Source organism: Sylvia atricapilla, chromosome 1, assembly GCF_009819655.1.
Source record: "Sylvia atricapilla isolate bSylAtr1 chromosome 1, bSylAtr1.pri, whole genome shotgun sequence".
NCBI classification, from domain to species: domain Eukaryota; kingdom Metazoa; phylum Chordata; class Aves; order Passeriformes; family Sylviidae; genus Sylvia; species Sylvia atricapilla.
In genome coordinates this window covers 25,254,081-25,272,954 of record NC_089140.1, presented here as the reverse complement: position 1 = coordinate 25,272,954, position 18,874 = coordinate 25,254,081, and the positions used below count along the sequence as shown (strand labels likewise).

At 41.5% G+C, this 18,874-nt stretch overlaps 1 long non-coding RNA gene across 1 annotated transcript; it reads left to right on the top strand.

Moving 5' to 3' along the window:
- The first annotated feature begins 642 nt into the window (after window positions 1–642).
- Window positions 643–7,259, top strand: LOC136364410 (uncharacterized). Its single transcript, XR_010744151.1, has 2 exons — window positions 643–708; window positions 6,788–7,259. It is a non-coding gene; the product is annotated as an uncharacterized lncRNA (long non-coding RNA).
- The last annotated feature ends 11,615 nt before the right edge of the window (window positions 7,260–18,874 follow it).

Sequence of the window (18,874 nt, the reverse complement as noted above, 5' to 3'; positions counted from 1 at the left end):
TACTGAAATTATTTACATGAATAAGGTACAGATTTGCCTGCAGTTTCTCCAGTGCACTCTGCTTAGGCATGGCTTCTTTTCTAACTGAATCTTTTATTAAAATATAAAGTTAGATTTGACAAGCATTCATAGGCATCTCAACAAATCTGCTGTGGACTTGCCTGCATTCAATTTTCAGACACCCTGGTAAAATTGCAGAGTACATTTGTTTGGAAATTACATCTACATAGTGTCTGTTGCACAGTTTCTTTTGTTTTTACAAAAGAGATTATTCAAAAGGCTGTCTAGTCTTGCATACTGAAGGAGTTTTTTAATTTCAGTAGTATCATTACCAACACATAACACTGTGGATAAAATAGAGCAGATTCTTCCTCCATCTTTGTCCTCCTTTTAGGGGTATTCAGACCACCTGAAATCTGAATCTGCTAAAAATTCTCTTGCTTCCCCGACTCCCATAGCACCCCCTCCATCTTAATGCTGGAACAGGCAGAGTGAGTGCAGACTGCTGAGTGCAGAACTCAGCATTTGGATAAATATCCTGCTCAACTGGAATCTTTCTGGGAAGGGCTGGATGTGAGAACTGAACTGAGATGCTGATGCTTGGGGTTATATAATCCTTTTCTTTTCAGAGCTCTTCGCCATCCAAGAATTGGAATTGTTGTGATAACAAATGAATGCAGGCAGGCAATGATTCAGGAAGAAATCAAGGTGAGATTTGGAAAGGAACAAGGGAGACTGGGATACATGAGTCTCCCTTTTTATTTGGGATTGAGTAAACTCAGATTCTTTAGCAGATATAGTAACGTGAGTGTCTATGTTAATTCCTAACCACCAAGATTTTACCATAAACAATGGTAGAAAAAACTACTGGAATAATTATGAAAAATACACCGACATTTTCCTTTTAAGAAATTTCAACTTTTTTTCCTGAAGAAACAGTTTTCTAAGGCAATTTACTCAGACAATAATAGAAGTGTATTTATGTAGCTGAAAAGATTAGTAACTCTCCTGAGAGAAAACAACAGATTCCATCTACTCATCGGGCAACTACCACAACTTGCAGCTGCAGAGTGAAAGAATAAGATTCTGCTGGAGCTTGTGCCAAGAGGAGCTGCCTTGTGCCCCTGCTTACTGGGCTGTCCTCTTCTGGCACCTTCATTGCACCTTGACTGCCATGTGCATGAGCTACAATCCACTGGCTGGTGTTTGCACTGCAGAAGTGTTCAGTCAGCACAGCATAAACTTATAAAGCGCTCTCCAAACAGGCAGAGGGCTCAATGAAGTTTCCTCTCCAGTTGTTCCAAAGTCCCAGCCAAAAATCTCAGTGGGATTTCCCGGAGGAATTGCAGATCAAGAGCAGCAGAGCTGTAGCCAAACACCAAGGCTGGAGGTTTGTGTATTTGCTGCTTTCTTCCTCGGACTCCTGGGTCAGACCCCATTTGTGGGTTAGCTAAGACTGTCACTAACCCTGCTTGGCCACTCTCACCTTAGCCTTTGCCATGATCTCCTTTCCTCTGTCAGCTCTCTCACTGCAGTCGCACCATCTTTCATTGTTTGAAAGCGAACTTCTAAAGGGTATTTTTTTAAGGCTCAGTGCCTAGAGCCACTTAATTGCATGGTAATTTCAGCTTTTGTTTAAAAAGAAATGTGCTAAGCCCTCATGATAGCGGGGAGAAGATTGTACATTTGAATCTTTGCAGATCATAGAAGGCAAATAAAAACTTACAGATATATATATATATATAAAATGTGTGTGTGTGTGTGTGTTTAGTTTCATGGTTTGGAGGTGGGAGAGTAGCATTTTACAGTATCACATGATTTGCAATAGCATACTTTTTTCCCAACAGGACTGACTTTTTTCTCTTGGCCCTTGTTTATTCCTGCAGCTTGATGTGCTTGTGGCTTGGCAAATAAGTCTCTCTGGACCATTGTAATACTTTATTGGTGCATATATAACTATTGGGACAACAGCTGTAAACCAGAAGAAAATTCTTATTTTCTTTTTGTTTCATACTCTGGCATGGTAGATATTATAGCCTTGGTATTTTCTGAAAAGGCAACAAAAAGTCTTACATTTCCTGGTATGAAAAGAATGGTTACAGGAAACAAATACCTCCAACCAGTGGCCTTTAACCTAATGGCCCTTTCTAAGGTGGATGACTTTAATATCTTTCTGTGCTTGCAAGGCCACATATTTCTTTCTGATTCTTACTCTAAAATCAGGGGTCATGTTAGGCCAAATATTATTGTCCTCAGCTAGATTTTATCTCCTTTTAGTGGTAGGAGAACAAGCTTCCAAGAACTCTGTCTGGAGGGCTCACTACCTTTCTGCAGCTTTCTCACTTATGGAGCCATGGTTTTCTATTATTTCCTCCTTCTGTTTCCAACACATGATAGTGCTTCTAGATGATAACAAAAGTCAGTTCTTCACCACCAGCATGTGCAAAATACCAAAGAGCATGAAAATGTGCCAAGGAGGGAGAGAGGGAGAGGCTAGGATTCTGTGCCTCACATGGGTTTGTGCTCAAGAATGACATTGGAAATTCAGAGTTTTACATGTCATATTTCCACCCTACATCCCAAAGAGAGGGTTACCCTGTTTGTTGTTCTTGTTTCTGATTTTGTAGATGTCAATGTATTAGTACAGAGCAGCTTGATGGAATCACATAAATTGTTGTACTTCAGAGAAACCCTTAGGTGTTGAGGCATGCTAAAATGGGATCATGGAGTGTTCAAATGATGTAAGGGCCATTGTGCTGCAATACCCAAGACTGCTGCAATACTATTCCTGTTGTAACTTGCCATAGATACTTGAGGGGAGGTCAGCAATGACCAAACTTCATCAGCTACAGACTCATAAACATGAAAAAAATCCAAGACAACCACAAGTGACCCTGTATAAAACAGTAGATATCTTCTGATGAAAACGTGACTGACCTAGCTGGAGAGAGGACTGACTGCTTAGCTAGAGATGATGGGGATTCTTTAGTAGTTCTTATGCTTGTACATTCTGTTACTTACTAGCCTTGGTCCTCTTCCTGAGGGAGCTTTTAAGGTTGCTAGCCAGGCTGAAAGCAAGGGGAAGAGCTCATCATGTTAAAACCTGTGAACTGGCACCAGGGGACCAGGGAGGAAAGTTGTAATGGATATAAAAGCTGTTGTCACCCATGATTTGAATTACATGTTATAGGAATTACTGTAGCAAGAACCACATAAAGAAGTGGAGGACAAGTCTTAGCAGAAGCAGTGCACGTGCAGCAGTGAGCTGACCTGAGCTGGTTTTGGTGCCCAGTGACACATGCTAACAAAACACCGCCTCTTCTGTCCTAAGTTACCGCCATGACAGATGGAACCAAAGGCAGGGACAAAATTAACTCAATGGACATTTTGTGTACACTTCATGGGGATTTTATGAACATATATTACAGGGATGGTCCATAGACTAAGGGAACGGTATGTGTATTCCATCAAAGGATGGGAAGGGGGGGTGAGGGTTAGTGAGGATGTATTGGAAGATGTGGGATCATTATGTAAATAGTATGGAATAAGGGATGGAAAAAGTGCTGGTTTTGGTTGGGATAGAGTTAATTTTCTTCATAGCAGCAAGTACAAGAACAGCAACACAGTACTGTGTTTTGGATTTGTGCTGCTTTTCTGCTTCTCACCCCACTGCACCAGGAAGTGGGCTGTGGGTGCATAAGGATTTGGGAGGAGACATGGCCAGGACAGCTGACCCGAGGGATATCCCCTAACATAAGGCATCATGCTCAGCATATGAAGCTGGGGGGAAGATGACAGAAGAGAGGGATGTTTGAAGTGATGGTGTTTGTCTTCCCAAGTCATCATTACACACATGGAGTCCTGTTTCCTGGGGATGGCTAGACACCTGCCTGCCCATGGGAAGCAGTGAATGGATTCCTTGTTTTGCTCTACTTGCATGTGAAACTTTTGCTTTACTCATCAAACTATCTTCATCTCAGCCTGTGAGTTTTCTCACTTTTACCCTTCTGATCCTGTTCCCCATCCCATCGAGGGATGAAGTGAGGGGGAGAGAATGAACAGTTGTATGGCACTTAGTTGCTCCTTCACTAAGTTGGCAGTGTTTGGTTCTCTACATTTTTCTTGCTGTTTATTCTCTCCTGAGCATGTAGTGCTGCAGAGACACAGCTCTGGTGGCTGAACAGCAGACACAGAGGAAACCTGGGATATCCATGAGGGTGATACTGGTCTCTAAGGGAGGTGTGATTTATGGAGACAAACTCCTTTTCTGCCAGAGTGGTGGGAGGAAAGCAGACCCCAGTCTTGCTGGAAAGCATTCTGAGAAATCTTAGTGAGTGGTTTCTTGGCCTCAGTGTGGGCTTTTATTCCCTATTAAAGGTACAATTTTACTCTTAAACTGTGAATTATTTTGTCCTGGAAGTTCTACCTTATGCCTTAAACATTATGGCACTTAATAAGGAAAGTGCTGCCTCTCTTCTCTTCTGTTCCCCACTTTTTTTTTCCTTGTTGATTGTTTGCTCTCAGTTCAGCTGCAGAACTCATATATCTTCACTCCACATAATCTCTGATCACCTCTCAATCTTCCTCTGTAATAACTTCTCCTTTTGAGTTCTTCATTTTCCGTGCAAAATTCTATGTGGAGAGTGACACGACAAAAGCAGACCAACTGGAAGCAAGGTAAAGCTGAAAAGGCACGGGATCAGCTGTCTTGTTTTTGTTCTGTGCTTATTTATTAAAAGGCTCTGCATTTAAAGCATAGAAGAAGCTTCTGCAGAACACATCACCTCCTGCACCAGATAATCTAAGGCTGCTGAAACTGTAGTTGGTAAAACTGGTTTAAATTTCATACCGAGTATGCTCAAATTTTAAGTTGTTCAATTATTTTAGATGGAACTTCTCTTCATTTAACATTTACCTGCTTGTTGTTTGTTACTACTTCATTAAGGAATTAACTGAGATCTGACACTGAGTATATACGGAGGTCTCTGTCCCAGAGAGATTCAACTCTAGACACACAAGACAGCACCAGCTGGGAATGGAAACAGAAATATGTAGATGCAGGAATTTGTCCTATGACAAATGGCAGGACAGTAGCAGCGATGTGATGAGAAACTGAGTCTCTTAGCACCTAAGTCAGTGCCCTTTTCACTGGGCTACAGTAATGACAGCAATGAGTCCTGCTAACAGGGAGGTAATTTTGGTATTCATAGCAAGATTAACCAACACACCATGTCCAGTAGAGACAACTCAGAATTCATATACACAAAGGGCACATTTGTTACAAATTCATTGAATCCTTTTAACCTTTTTCCATTTATGTCTGAATATTAACACTTGGAAATATGCAGAACTAGGGCTTAACAAGCTTGAAGAGTTAGATTATGGATGTTACTGTGCTCCTTCAATTTCATTAAACGGCATGCAAGGTAATTATCAGTCATTGAGTTTCCCCTCCTCAGAGACAAACCAAAGGGGCTCAATTATTGCTGCAAAATCTAAGAGGAAGAAGGAAGAAAGAAAGCTTTAAAAAAAGTGATAAAAGCATAATGCAGGTGGATTGTTCCAAAGGGACCACCAGGCCATGCAGCCCTGCAAGATAAGCAGTGACACCACATGGACATGAGTGAGTCTTAATGTCTAGTGATTAGAGAGGAGAACTTAACTCTTGAGTGTGACAGAGGGAAAACTACTATTTCCTCGCCTTCCTCCCTCTTGCAGATGAAGGACAGAAGATTGCTTGGTGGTCTGGCTCACAGAAGGACTGGGATTAATTTTTGTTCACAAGTCCAGTAGCTGTATCCTCTGTAAAGACTTTGCTCTATGTGGGAAAGCCATGCCAGATGTAGAGATTCCTGTTTGTGTGATCTGATTTTGTCCAGGAAAAAACTTGGAACAAAACTTTGTTTTCAGATAGTTACCATCTAACTGAATTCCTTTCTGCGAGTGGTAATGGTTGTTTTCTTAATCAAAAGATAAATTTGAGAATAAAGCCTGGTTGGTGTTATTTTGAGGGGCACAACTAAAATTTTAGAGCATTTCCAGATGATCATTATATGAACAATACTGTAAGGAAACCATCAGATTTTGGATGTGAAGTTTCAAAGAATCTCTTCACAAAGGAGATCCATCACAATTTGCCTGCAAGGAAATTGGAAGGGCAGGACATGGCCACCTCCTTCAGGATGAGGCTCCCTTTTGTTTGCCTTTTTCCTTTTCTTCTTGCTGATCATTACTTACAATGACAAAAATATTTATCAGATACCTTGAAATGGCAATATTCACAGCAATGCAGAGGAATCCAGTAAGATTTCCAAATCCTGAGTTTTTTTTGTCTGACCTCCTGGTTTCCCAGAGCACCCGATCAGTATTGCCTGATCTACAGGGACAAGGTATGAGGGAAAATTCCAGCGTTGTCAGCAGGTTCCCTGGATGACCGTCCAGGTCTTCTTCTCTTGTGTGTTTGGTCATTCTGAAGCACTGCTAAAAGCTCAAGCACAGACAGAACAATGTGGGATCTACATCTGGATGGAACAGTCTGTAGATATGGGATGAAGATGCATCCAAAATATGCCTTCTTTTCCAGAAGGAGCAGACCGTCTCGGAAGACCCCAACGGCATACCAAGGCATTTTGGCAGACTTTCAGAGCATAAACTTATATCCTGACAGGATGGAGAGATGGAGAGGAGATTGCTAGAGCCATCAGAGTAGTGAAAACAAACACAAGTAGGAGTAAACAGAAGAAAATTTTTCTTCTTACATGACCTCTCTGCGCATGTTTTCTCTTAGACCACTTGTTCAGCTGCCTGTATAGACATCTGACCTTGAAAATTTGGCCTGAGGACCTGAAACCACTATTTGTACCACTTGAAACACAGACTCATCTTGTCATCACAGCTAGGATTAAAGCCTGTTTCCAAAGTTGTGTCCTGCTGAAGTTAAAAGTGTTACACATCTCAAGGTCTCAACAAAAAGTATTTTTCATGTGGAATTGGCTGAACCCATTCTATCAGTGATCACTGTACCTAACATATTTACTGTGGAAAAACGACTAGACCACTAAGAAGAAGGGATACAGTTCAAAGACTCAGCTGGTACATGCTCAGATTTCATTGTCTTAAGTATAAATAACCCTGTAATAAATGCTTGAATCAAAATTGTGAAACTTAGTTGAGGGTAGCTTCAGGATCCAAACCTTGAACTGACTAGGAATTTCATGGCAGGTCACTCTTGTGGGTTGCCTTGCCCACAGAAAAAATAATAGGAGAAAAAGGCAGATTTCCAGCCCTGATGCCTGTGTCAGACCTTGCCAGAAAGAGCAGGCTTGTGGCTGTCACAGCACACTGGAGGTTCAAAGACCGTGGTTACCTTTCCTAAAATTTGGACCTTGGAAGTTGCTTTATCCTCAAGACAAACTCATTTTTCTCTCTGCAAATAGGAGATAATAGTTCTCTAAACAGTAAGAATAAAGTCTGTATGATACTTCATCTATTTATAATGACTGCCCTGTTAAAACCAAATAGAGAAAGAAAACCTCCAGTACAAATATATATAGTCTTCTCAGTTCAAACATAACTTTCTGTGTCCATACTACTTCCTTCAAGGTAGAACTCCACAGAGAAGCCAGCCAGGGTGGTCCTAATGTGATAATTCTGGGTTTCTGGTGGCAAAAAGTAATTTTTCTTAAAAAAACCCCCAGTATTTTTCTTAACATATTGAAAACCAACCACACAAAGAACAATATTCCCTATTGTTTGCATAACAAAAGAGATGTACTCGTAAAATGCAGATGATGGGCAGCTTTCCTGTAGTCACATTGCATTGAAGCAATAACATACGTAATTTTCTAAAAGTAAGTACCTATATTCAGAGCAGTTTTGTCTCAAGATTACTTTTATTAGTGATTTAAAATATGATAACTTCTTCATCAGCTCTCAGATCAAATTAAAAAAAAAGATTCAAAGTAAATCTGAATGCTATGAGATCTCTCAATTTCTTTTGAGTTGATTATTCTTGTACATTCAAATTCTTCTATAATTAAAATTCACCATTATTAAATTCTCCATTCATGCCCATGTTATTTGGACATAAATTTCTGTGACTTGGACATGTTATTTATTTGACTGTCAGTGATCAATAGGATCTACCAGGTCAGCAGTCCCATCATAATTGCTTAATTAATGTCAACAGTACTCATGATCCCTAAGTGGTCTTCCATTCCAGCACTGTTCAGGGCCACAGCATTTAAACATCTAAAATCAGGCAAGGATGGAGCTACTATAGCCAGTAATGCCAAGGCACAAATGAGATTAAGGTAATAAATATCAGATATCAAAGCAGCTGCAAAACAGCATATATCAGAGTCATGGAAAGAAAGAATTTTTCTGATTCATCATCAGCTCCAAAGAATAAAAAGCCTTTCTGACCACTTAAATGAAATATGCTGTTTGATCCCCAAATGAACTGTTTTATTTTGGAACTGAGATTTAAAAAAAATGTTTTCAATTTCATTTCAAAGTAAGCTGAAAGGCATCTTGAAACAAAAAGTTGTTTTTGCAAAGAAACACCAAGTTTTTATTTTTGAAAATATTAGAACAAAAGACTTTAATTCTGAGGGAAATTCTCCTCAGTTTTATATGTGAAAATAAGTTGGTGAAGTGGGACATTCCTGGAAAGTTTTAGTGTTGACAAATCCGCATTTTTCATCTAGAAGAATCCTGGTGAAAAAATATTGCCCACTCTAATTGGTCCATAATTTCATAAACCAGATGCCATTCCTTCCCTTTCCTAATGAAATTTATGTTTTGAAGGCAAATGCAAAGCTCTCCTTAGGAGGAAGACAACCCTCAGCAGGAGAGGTCTCCAAATATCGCTGTGTCCAAACCCAGGATGAGCCACCCTGCACCGTGAGCTACCGACATTGCACTGATGCTGCAGGAATGATGCAACTCAAACTAGAGTCTAAAGTAATTGTGACAGTTTTCTGTCAATGCAAGGTCACTGAAAATGTTTCATATTCTAAAGTGAGACAGGAAAACCCTCAGCTGATGTCACTGAAGTTTAGCTAAACCAAAGTGGTTTGGTTTCCCATTGCCCATAAAGACCTGCTGGTGCCACAGGACCTTGGAAAGACAGCACTTCAGCCTTAGATTTGTGACACCCAGTCCTTCTCATGTGTCGGCTCTGGGGACCTTGAGGAGGGATATGAACCCCAGCCTACTCAAGAAATGTAAAATGCTGCAACATACCTACTTTGTTGTACATAATGACACCATTAGCCTCTTAGCTACCTCTAATGGAACTTACTAAAAAGTTCAGAATTTGCTCTTTATTTCTGGGAATTACACTGATTACTTTCCTCGAATTTAAAGTCATTTTGAGATAGGATGAGTTCTATGTTTTCCACAGATTTGGTAGCTAGTGTAAAATTATTTTTTTCCAGTGACTTGAAGAACAGAAAGATGCTTCATAAGGATGGGGTGTAAGATGCTTAACTTCAAAAGTGAAGCTGAGGGAATTGCTAAAAAAAAAAAAAATAGTAACTAAGAGTTCTGTGATTGGTATATACTGTTCTTTGTTTGAGACTCTGAAAGAAAAAGTCATACCTACCTTTCTTCTCCTCTACAGAGGTAATGCTTTCACAGGAGTGTTTCATGCCAAGCATGTGTGTAGGTGTGGATGTTCTACTGGAAGGTTTAGAGGAGAAATTCTGTAGCAACTACACTGATCATGCAGAGCAACAGCTGCCTTTCAGATTTGTTTCTTTCTTTGGTTCCACTGTGAAATACTTTATCTTGTAATTACTGTAACTTATTTGTATCAGAAGTGTCATTGTGAATAAGACTTAGAGATAAATGCTTTTATCAGCTTCTTGAGTGAAAAAAATGAACCCTGGGCCATTGGATCCTTTGCCCTATTGCAACTCCATCTCTTATCATCCCTCCCAAAAAGATTTGGTTTAGTAATGGACAGTCTGAGAACCACAACTTTGATCTGTAATTTCTGAATGTGTGCAGAATGAATTACTAAGTACTTACAGCTTACAAAATGGAAGTTAGGGATAATATCCAAGTTAGCACACTATGGAGCTTAATTACTGCTCAAGTGATATTCTCCTAGGATGCTTTAGATGCCCTGGAAAACTTACACTGGGTTTGAGCTCTAAATCTTCTCAGGTTGAGGAAGCTCTGGTGTTTAGGTCTTTCCTGAGAGAATGCTAGGCTGATGCTATCAGCATTTCCTCTTCCCTCCTTGTCACCAAAAAGAGACGTGTGCACCATCCAAGTCACCACCTCATTTAGTATTCATGCACTGGTGCAGGAGGCTGAGCTGCTGCCTTGGAGAAGGACACTACTTTACAGTGCTTCTGTCTTTGGCAGCTTCAGCTGACCACACTGAAGCCTCTCTCTGCTGTGAATTTGACCATTAGAGTCTGATTGCAGTCACACCTGCAGCCAGCTGCTTGGTTTTTCAGTGGAGCAGAACCATGTTTTATGATGTCACTGTTGCTGTTTGGATTAAGCCTCGAGAGACTATTTCCAGGACTGAAGCTGCAATCTGTCATTCATGCCCAGCTTCTAGGTGTGTAAAAAGCAAGAAGGAAGGACATACTGAGCCTCCCCAAATCCTCATGTTGGTGTGTCCTTTTTCATCACTGAATATCAAAGTATTCAGAGTTAATCCTGCAACTCTTCCTGCAGGACAAACAAGTCTCTGAGTCAATTGCACACACAGAAAAAAAGAACTTCTTCCCCTCCAAAACAGGGAGGTGCTTTATTGCAGAAACTCTGCTAAACACACACACTTCCAGCAACCCACTGAAATCAGAGAACAATGACAGCGACTATATTTATGGGTTTTTTTTTACCTCTTACCTCTTTGGCAAAAGGAGAGTGGGTGGAGACAGACACTTTGGCTCCACATTCACCTAAAAACTCTTTCAAATGCCCGGTGCATTGAGCAACACGGAGGCAACAGTTTCTATCTTCATTTCTGCGTGTTGACAGGGAGAGAGGAGAATTTTAACTGGATCAGCTCGTTTCCTGTGGTGAGGCACAGTTTGTATGGGTGTAGCAGTAGTGAGGTGGATGCACAGCCATGAATGACAGCTGCTGCAACACGGGGAGACAGCAGCAAACTTGACCACATTTTTATGTGGATGAGCTGATAGCTATTGCTCCAAATCCCAAACTGAATCCAAACCTGAGGCCACCACATTAAAGTAGTGTGAAGCTCCTGGTCTGGCTCACACCCATCCCATGATGCACAAGAGATTACCTGCACGAGTGGAAAGGTATTGGATCTCCAAGGACTTTCCAAGGAAGGAAGAGGATTGCTTGGTGAGATTCCAGCCCAAACCACTTCCATACAGGGCCTGTGAATGAAATCTGTACCATGGTGTCCTGCCCATCTCTGATTTTTGCACCATTTCTCCACTGAAAGATTAGTATTATTTTTCTTGCTTGAACTGCACAAAGCTGACCTTATAGTGTCCTGTCTCTGTGAAGAAAAGGTCCAAGCCCAGGAAGTGGATCTAGTCTAGGGGGAATAGAAGAAAAACTGTCCCTGAGTGGAAAGCTGGAGCATATGCTTCCTTCTAAGACCAATTTGCCAAGACTGAAACGTTCTGGAGGCAAAGGGATTACACCAGACATGAACCTGTCCTGCTGTGTTTTGTAAAAAATTGGGTGTGTAGAGTACAGCTGCCTTCAGGCATGTTCAGCCTGCAAAACCTGTTAATCTTGGTAGAAAATAGGATTTACTGCCCTCAAATGCACCACAAGAGCTCTGCTCACATACAGGATAGTATTTGTGTTATTAAAAATAATTTCTAGCATTACTTTTAAAGGCATAAAAATGGAAAGAAATGCTTTTCCTGCCTCAGAAAACATTGAAGAAAATCTTGAACAATTTAAATACACTAACATGGATACTGAAATATTGTTGAGATTAATGAAAATTTAATTTTTCCTTAATGACTTTCTTGATTCCTTTTAATGATGTGTAAACAGCACCAATAGCAAAAGTTTATGCTCCTGCTTTGTGATCATATTAAACTTCACTATTCAAATCAATGCCAGATACATCTGTAGATTAAAAGCAACCTTTAACCTTTCCATCTCTCTTATGACAATGCAGTTATTTGCATTTTGTTCAGTCAGACATATCATGTAATGTCACATAACATAAATTTTTATGTACTTCTTCAAAGTCTGAATATTGGTCAAACTCTCACAGCGAGGAAGTACTACTGCTTGGAAAGCGCTGTGAAAGTGGATAAAACCCCAGATATGAATATTTGACCCAACAGGCTTTAGCTAGCTTGATCCCCAGCTCCCACATGAGGTTGCTTTTTGATGCTTCATGTTTGGTTCTATGGCTGTGAGGTCATCAGGTGCACTTCCCCGGGTGACTCATGGATCCATTTGGACCCGAGGGAAGGAGGTGAAAGGGGAGGAGGGATGTGTGTGTGCGTGGGTACGCGCACAGCGCAATCCGAGGCACGCGGTGCAGGGGGTGAAGCAAGGCAGGCAGGCTCTGCTGTGCAGTGCCTGAGGAGGGAACAATCCCTGGCAGCAGTAGCCTGCTGCAAGTGCTCTGGGGAGACATTGCCAAAATGGCCACGACAGCTGGTAACCACACATTGGTCACTAGGGGAGATGCTTAAGGTTATATGCTATAAACATTCCTTGTGCCCAAGAGCCCTTGAAACAGTAAAATCAGCACGGCCAGACACAGATATAAGCAACTCCAGGGGGTTATTTTGGGTCTTATGCTTCTGGTGTCCTTGGGAGCCTGTGTCTTCTGTGCCTTGCATCCCTCCTGGTGAGCTGCCTCGCAGTAGCTACTTTGCAAAGGCGCTCCCTCAGCAAATTGACAGGAACCAGTACCTTTGATATACAGCGGTGGAGGTTACCACGGACCAGACAGCACAAGGCAGCTTGCTCCACCCTGGTCACTCTGTGCACTCCAACCTGAATGGGAATAAACCTTTCAGGGGAGGATCTCAGGCAGAAGATTTGGAAGTGGAATCTTCATTGGGACAGCTGGGATTCTAAACAGAGAATTCGGTGTTGAGGAAGGGCCTGAAGATTTAAGTTTTACAAACTTTTAGAGGACCTTAAGATTCTTCTTCTAAATATATTAGTTCACTAAAAAGGAAAACAAGGACTAAATTCTGATCTCAACAATGTTATTGCAAATATGGATAATAGCACTGATTTAAACTACTTCTAGAAGTGATGATCTTGCATTAAAACTAGTGGTAAAACCACCCGTGATTCAGTGGAGCTGAGAAATCACCTCACCAAGACCTGAGTGCAATGCATTTTCAAATGCCAGGGTGTCAGATGCCAAAAACACAGCTGTGTCCTTGTCTACATCCCAGTCAGTAATTTTAACCCAAATGAGATGCCCTATAGTTGCAGCTAAATCTAGCATGTGCTTTGAAGTGAGGTTGTGCTCTTGCAATTATTTGAATAGTTGTGAAAAATAAATCAATTCAGCTCATTCTCATATGCCACTTGGCACACAAGACAACAGGACTGGAAAGGTAATTCCAGGGTCACTGGTTCTAACTCTGCTTGGTTATGGGCACCAACTCAAGTTCCTTCGTGAAAGGAGAACAACAAAGTGATACACAGCATTTAAGATAAATTCTCACCAGGGACTTGTAAAATGTCATCAATACATCCCTGTCTCCTTTAGCCACTAGTTCATATGGCATCTGCAAACACAGATGGAAAACAAATCAGATCATTGATTTGGAATCAGCTTGCAGTTGACTGTGAAATTAAATGTAAACTGTACATAGATATTTCGGGTAGATTTGTTGCATTTGAGAATACTTAGCTTTCTGTCAATATTTCTATTTCAAAATTACTCAAAAGATGTGTAGATGAAATCTTGTTACTTAAATTACAATGCACTGAAAAATAACATATCTCTATCATCATTCTGATATTAAGCCTTGATCATATTTAGCATTTAAAATGGTCAAATAGCAATTATTCCATCAATAAACCAATAAAGCTTCTTGAACAATCTATAGTCAGCAAAGTTGGTGACACCAGTAATAACCTCAGAACCTGAGATAAAACATGTGTATCCACAAACAGCTGAAATCTTGGCTTAGTTAGCATTACTAAGTTGCATGCTAGCAGAATATTTGGTAGTGAGAGAAGGTGGCAAGCTACTTTCTCATGGGATATGTTGAGGTGTGAGCTCAGGGGGTACTGTTCAAGCACCCACTCATAAGAGATCCTCTCTGACCAGCAGCTTCTGTGCCCCACTGTTACACATTCCGGGGTGCATCGTGTCTATGGACCTGGGTGCAGAGGGCTCAACTTTGCACATACAGCACATCCCATCACCCTGCACACAGAGGGCCACTGCTCTATGGCCCTGCCTGGAGTCTTGGACACTGCACAAAGCTCTGCAAACAAGTGATCAGAAATGCTCCAGCACTGCCTGGCAGTGCTGGTTATACTGGGAATCAAATTACTCCATTCCCTGCTCACCTGAATGAGCGGTAAGTGGATGGCAAGCGTTAAGTACACATGGAGATCCTCAACACCTTTGTGTCAGGATACAAATCCACAACCCACGTTACACCTTGTAAATGAAGGTATACATAGCTGAGCATGGGAAGTGCAGTGGCTGCTTCAAAATACGTCTCCTTCCTGAAGCAGGTGATTGAGTATAAAAACGCTGTGGCATGCTGTTGGCACTGGGGAGTGAGAATGTTGGAGATGGCAGGAAGAAAAGGAGTGAGAGAACGAATTTCTTTTTTACAACCTGCCTTTCCCTTCAGTACAGGAGCTCAGAGGTATTCATTAGAGGGCAAACCAAGCAATTTTCTCCCTTTCAAAAATTAGCTGGGGATGTCCATTCTATTATTAGTGATGTTCACATTCTAAGCAAAACTACAGCTGGTTGTAAACCTCAAGAACTACTGAACTGACCCAGTGTCATTCCAGTGGGAAATGGTTGATTAAGTGGATTGTGTTTCAAAGCCTGGAACTGAATGTCTTTCAAAATTCTGGGATGTTTTTGAGTAGTGCCGTCTATTTATTCTTCTCCTATAGGAAAATGATTTACAGCCCGTCTGTAAAAGGGCAAACAATGCAAAAGGATATCAGCACTATTCCCATCCACTCTCTGGGGCTGAAGCCACCCTTGAATAGCCCACCGGTCATGCACAGTCCCATCCTCCCACAAGATTTGCTGTACCCTGCTACCCACTGTGACATGGGCAGTGACCTACAGGAGGTAATGGAGAGGTTTGACCTGGAAAGGCCAGGTCAGCTTCTCCATGCTTGGCACTTTCTCCAGTCAGCAGAACAGGGCTGCTCTGCTGTGACTTCTCTGATGTTCCTAATGACAGCAATCACACTGCTGTAGAAACACAGGCTAAGTGGAAAACCAGCTTGGTCAGGGATTCACCCAGCTGGTCTGGAATTCAGCCTCTCTTCTCATGAGAGACAAATAAGCCTGTACCATGCGCTGGGCAGTATCAAAGTGCACGGAAACATAGAACTCCACACTCTCACCAGAGCCCATCTCACCATCATGGGCTCCCCATCACAGGATAAGGTATTGGGGTTTATAACTCCCTGTTTCCTACCCCTTACTGTATTAACAGTTATCTGTCTTGAAAGTGTTTGTGCCTTTCCTCTTGGGATTCAAAAAGAAGGGTTACCTCCCTGTGCAAAACAATGTGAAGAGGACAAAAATAATGACGTGACAGACAGTGAGGAAAGAGAAAGATGAGCCCTAGTGGGCTCCAGACTACTGTTTGGTGAAGAGACAAGGCTAGGAGAGGTAAAATGATGTTTGGAATTTCTATAATGTTTGTCCTTCTTTGTGATAAACCTTAACAAGGGTTTACATCAATTGTGCTCAGAAAGATTTAGTTTCCATACATTTTTGTTTTATTTTGTGACTTATGGTGGGTTTTGTTAGCTTCACAAATCACACTATTAAATTTTACAGCTATAGTTCTTTCTGATAACATCATGTTTCCATGTATTTCCATTCCCTTGCATGTCCCTACAACATGTGACATTGCCCAGGTGTGCCAACAGAGGCTGCTTACAGTTCCTCTGACCTCATTCTGGGAAAGTATCTGTAGAAAGTATCTTGGGAGACTGCCCTCCAGAGTTAGCCCTTGAATTTTTCCATCATTACTAATGCCAGTCCAGCTCCAGTGGCAACAAGGGCTACTGGTGGCAGCAGGAGTCTGCACTACCACAGTGTGTCCTGGTTCCTGTGAGGTGACAAAAGAGAAGGAAAGCTGAAGGCCTGTTTCCACAAGCTTTCTATCAGCACTGTGGAGGTACCCCTGGCCACAGCCATGCCATGTTGCAGGGAAGGAAAAAAAAAAAGTTGGGTGGAGGTTCCTGGAGGCTGCTCTGCATGCACAAGGTTGCAGGAAGGAATGTCCACATGTTGTAGGCACTAACTGAGGTGCAAGCCCTGAAGCTGCCCATGGGGCAAATATGTCCCTAAAGTGCTTGGGAGGGGTGGCCAAATGCCTGAGTGTGCCCACACTCTCAGCTATGCAGTCCAGAGAGGTGAGATATAAAAGTTTTCTCTCTCAGCAGATGACCTGAGCTTGGCTTGAGCTCTTTGCTGGTGAGCCTGGGATAGGAGGTGTGAGCTGCCCTGCTGGCTCCTCCATGGCAGCAAGCTGCTTCCAAACCTGCAACCTCTGCAACCCATGGTCTCCCTTCTCAACATCTGCCTCGACCCTGCCACAACTTTATTGTCCTAGGCACTTCCTTGTTCATGGAAAATGGTCTAGCTCTTCTGCTTTGCTGCCCTTTTTAGAAAGGTACTAAAGTGAGGGAGTATCTATGTTCTCCCAGAGTGTTTCCCAGGGATTGAAATAAAAGCTGAGATTTCTCTAACATTTTAAAGTTTTCAGTTTACAGTTTTTACAGTTTTTCCTGTTTTCTCAGTGCATGGGAATCACGTTTTAGGAGTGATGTGTATCATGGCCCTGATTATTTACATTCATTGCCTAGTTACTTTTATCTGTGTCTGAATTTGTGGGCTAATTACAAAGGCACACGCACACAGACAGAAACCACTTTGGCCCATTCCCAGAGATAAAGTAACCTAAAGCATGCATTACCAGCTTGCTCAAAGGTTTGTCCTACTATTTATCTGATAGATCTTAAAAATAAACTGGCTTAATGCACCTTCAAATGAAAATACAGAACCACGATAACAAGGATTTCCATGCTGAAGGCAACCAAATTACAACACATCAAAGTCTTTCCTAGTGCAAGTCATACTACCTCTGGGTGCCCACCTGAAGCTTCAGAAACCACAGCCCTTCTCCATGTGGACACAGACACACCACGTGGCATTTCTCACCCCAAAGCAGGTGTCAATCCACTCACCTTGCCATGGTCCTGCTACTCTCATTCCCTGGTTGAATTTAAATTATTATGCTTTTTTGGTTGCATCACAGATAGAACACCTGGACAGTCTCAGGACGAAGGTCTATCCCTGCAAGACACTCTTTAAATTTGGAACACATCAAGATCTTCCCTGTCTCCAATGGTCCAAGATACCTTGGATGTCCTTTTTCACCTCATTCCTCCCATTCAGCCAAATATCCTTTTAACCTTGTGGAAGCCTGACAAGGAATGTAAAAGTTTTCTATGAACGACACATTTAGGGATAAATATAATGGACCATACCTTTGGAGAAGAGGTTGTGGTGTGGCAGTGAGTGAGTATGGGTGCACCCAGACAACAGGGACATGCAAGTGGGGTGCTGCGGGGGAAAAGAGTGTGTGGATATCATAGCTTTTTAATAGCAACTTGTTTGCTGATAAAATGTGAACATGATCTTTGGAAGCTTATGAACATTACTTAAGAGAGCTTTGAGAGGTTTTCTTTCTTTATAAGGGAGAGGAAACTTTGTCAGAAACCCACTCTTCTCTCCACTGTATTAGGTTAGTTGGAAAAGGTGGCTTGAAGGTAAAAGTGAGAGTTTTACGGAAATACCTTCAGACTGGCACTCCCAAGGAAAGGAAGACAGGGAACTTGGCCCAGATAGGACTGGACATGCTTAATTTCTGGCATGCCACAGATCTGGGTGCAAGCACTCTATGTGTATTCACGGAACTCAGAGAAATGCCAGAAAATTATGGAGGTTTAAGAAATGTGTTTGCATTGTAACTGTGTTAATTTACTGTTTTTAAAAGTTGTACTTTACCAAAAGACCGATATTTGAGGTTGCTCTTCAGTTAGGCTCTAAGGTGTGCCATGGAAGATTAGACATTTTTCTTTATAAACTATGCTAAGAAATATGACTCAGTTTAATTTTGGTGGCATCTCCACCGATCCATTAAGGATGTCTCAAAAAGATGGAAATTGAAATGCTGAAAAATACATCACAAAGAAGACTGTGCATTTTAAAAATAAAAAAATTAGATAAGAATTAGTCATAGTGATCAAGCCTCATAGAAGTAGCTCTGAGTGAATTTGGGTGTCTGATTCTGCAAGGGCATTTGTTGCCTGTAATGAAAAGACATCAATACTTGTGCAAGTAACTTGCTTTTGCAGTGTAATACCATATATCCGCCTATATATCCACACATATGCTAGCTGTGATACAACTAGATATGCCAGCCTAGACTGGCCTATTTTGATCATATTGCATAAATGTTTGCATATACAAAATATTAATATAGAATATTTATAACTTTCTGCACCAAAAAGCTGACCATTGCTCTACCTCTGGATACTATTTTTGTCAATTTTGAAGGGTATATCCTCCATGGTTTTGTGTGGCATCATCCAGACAGCAGAGCTCATTTGCTTTTCTCACCTGCCCTTCCTCCAGGGCCAGAGCATGCCT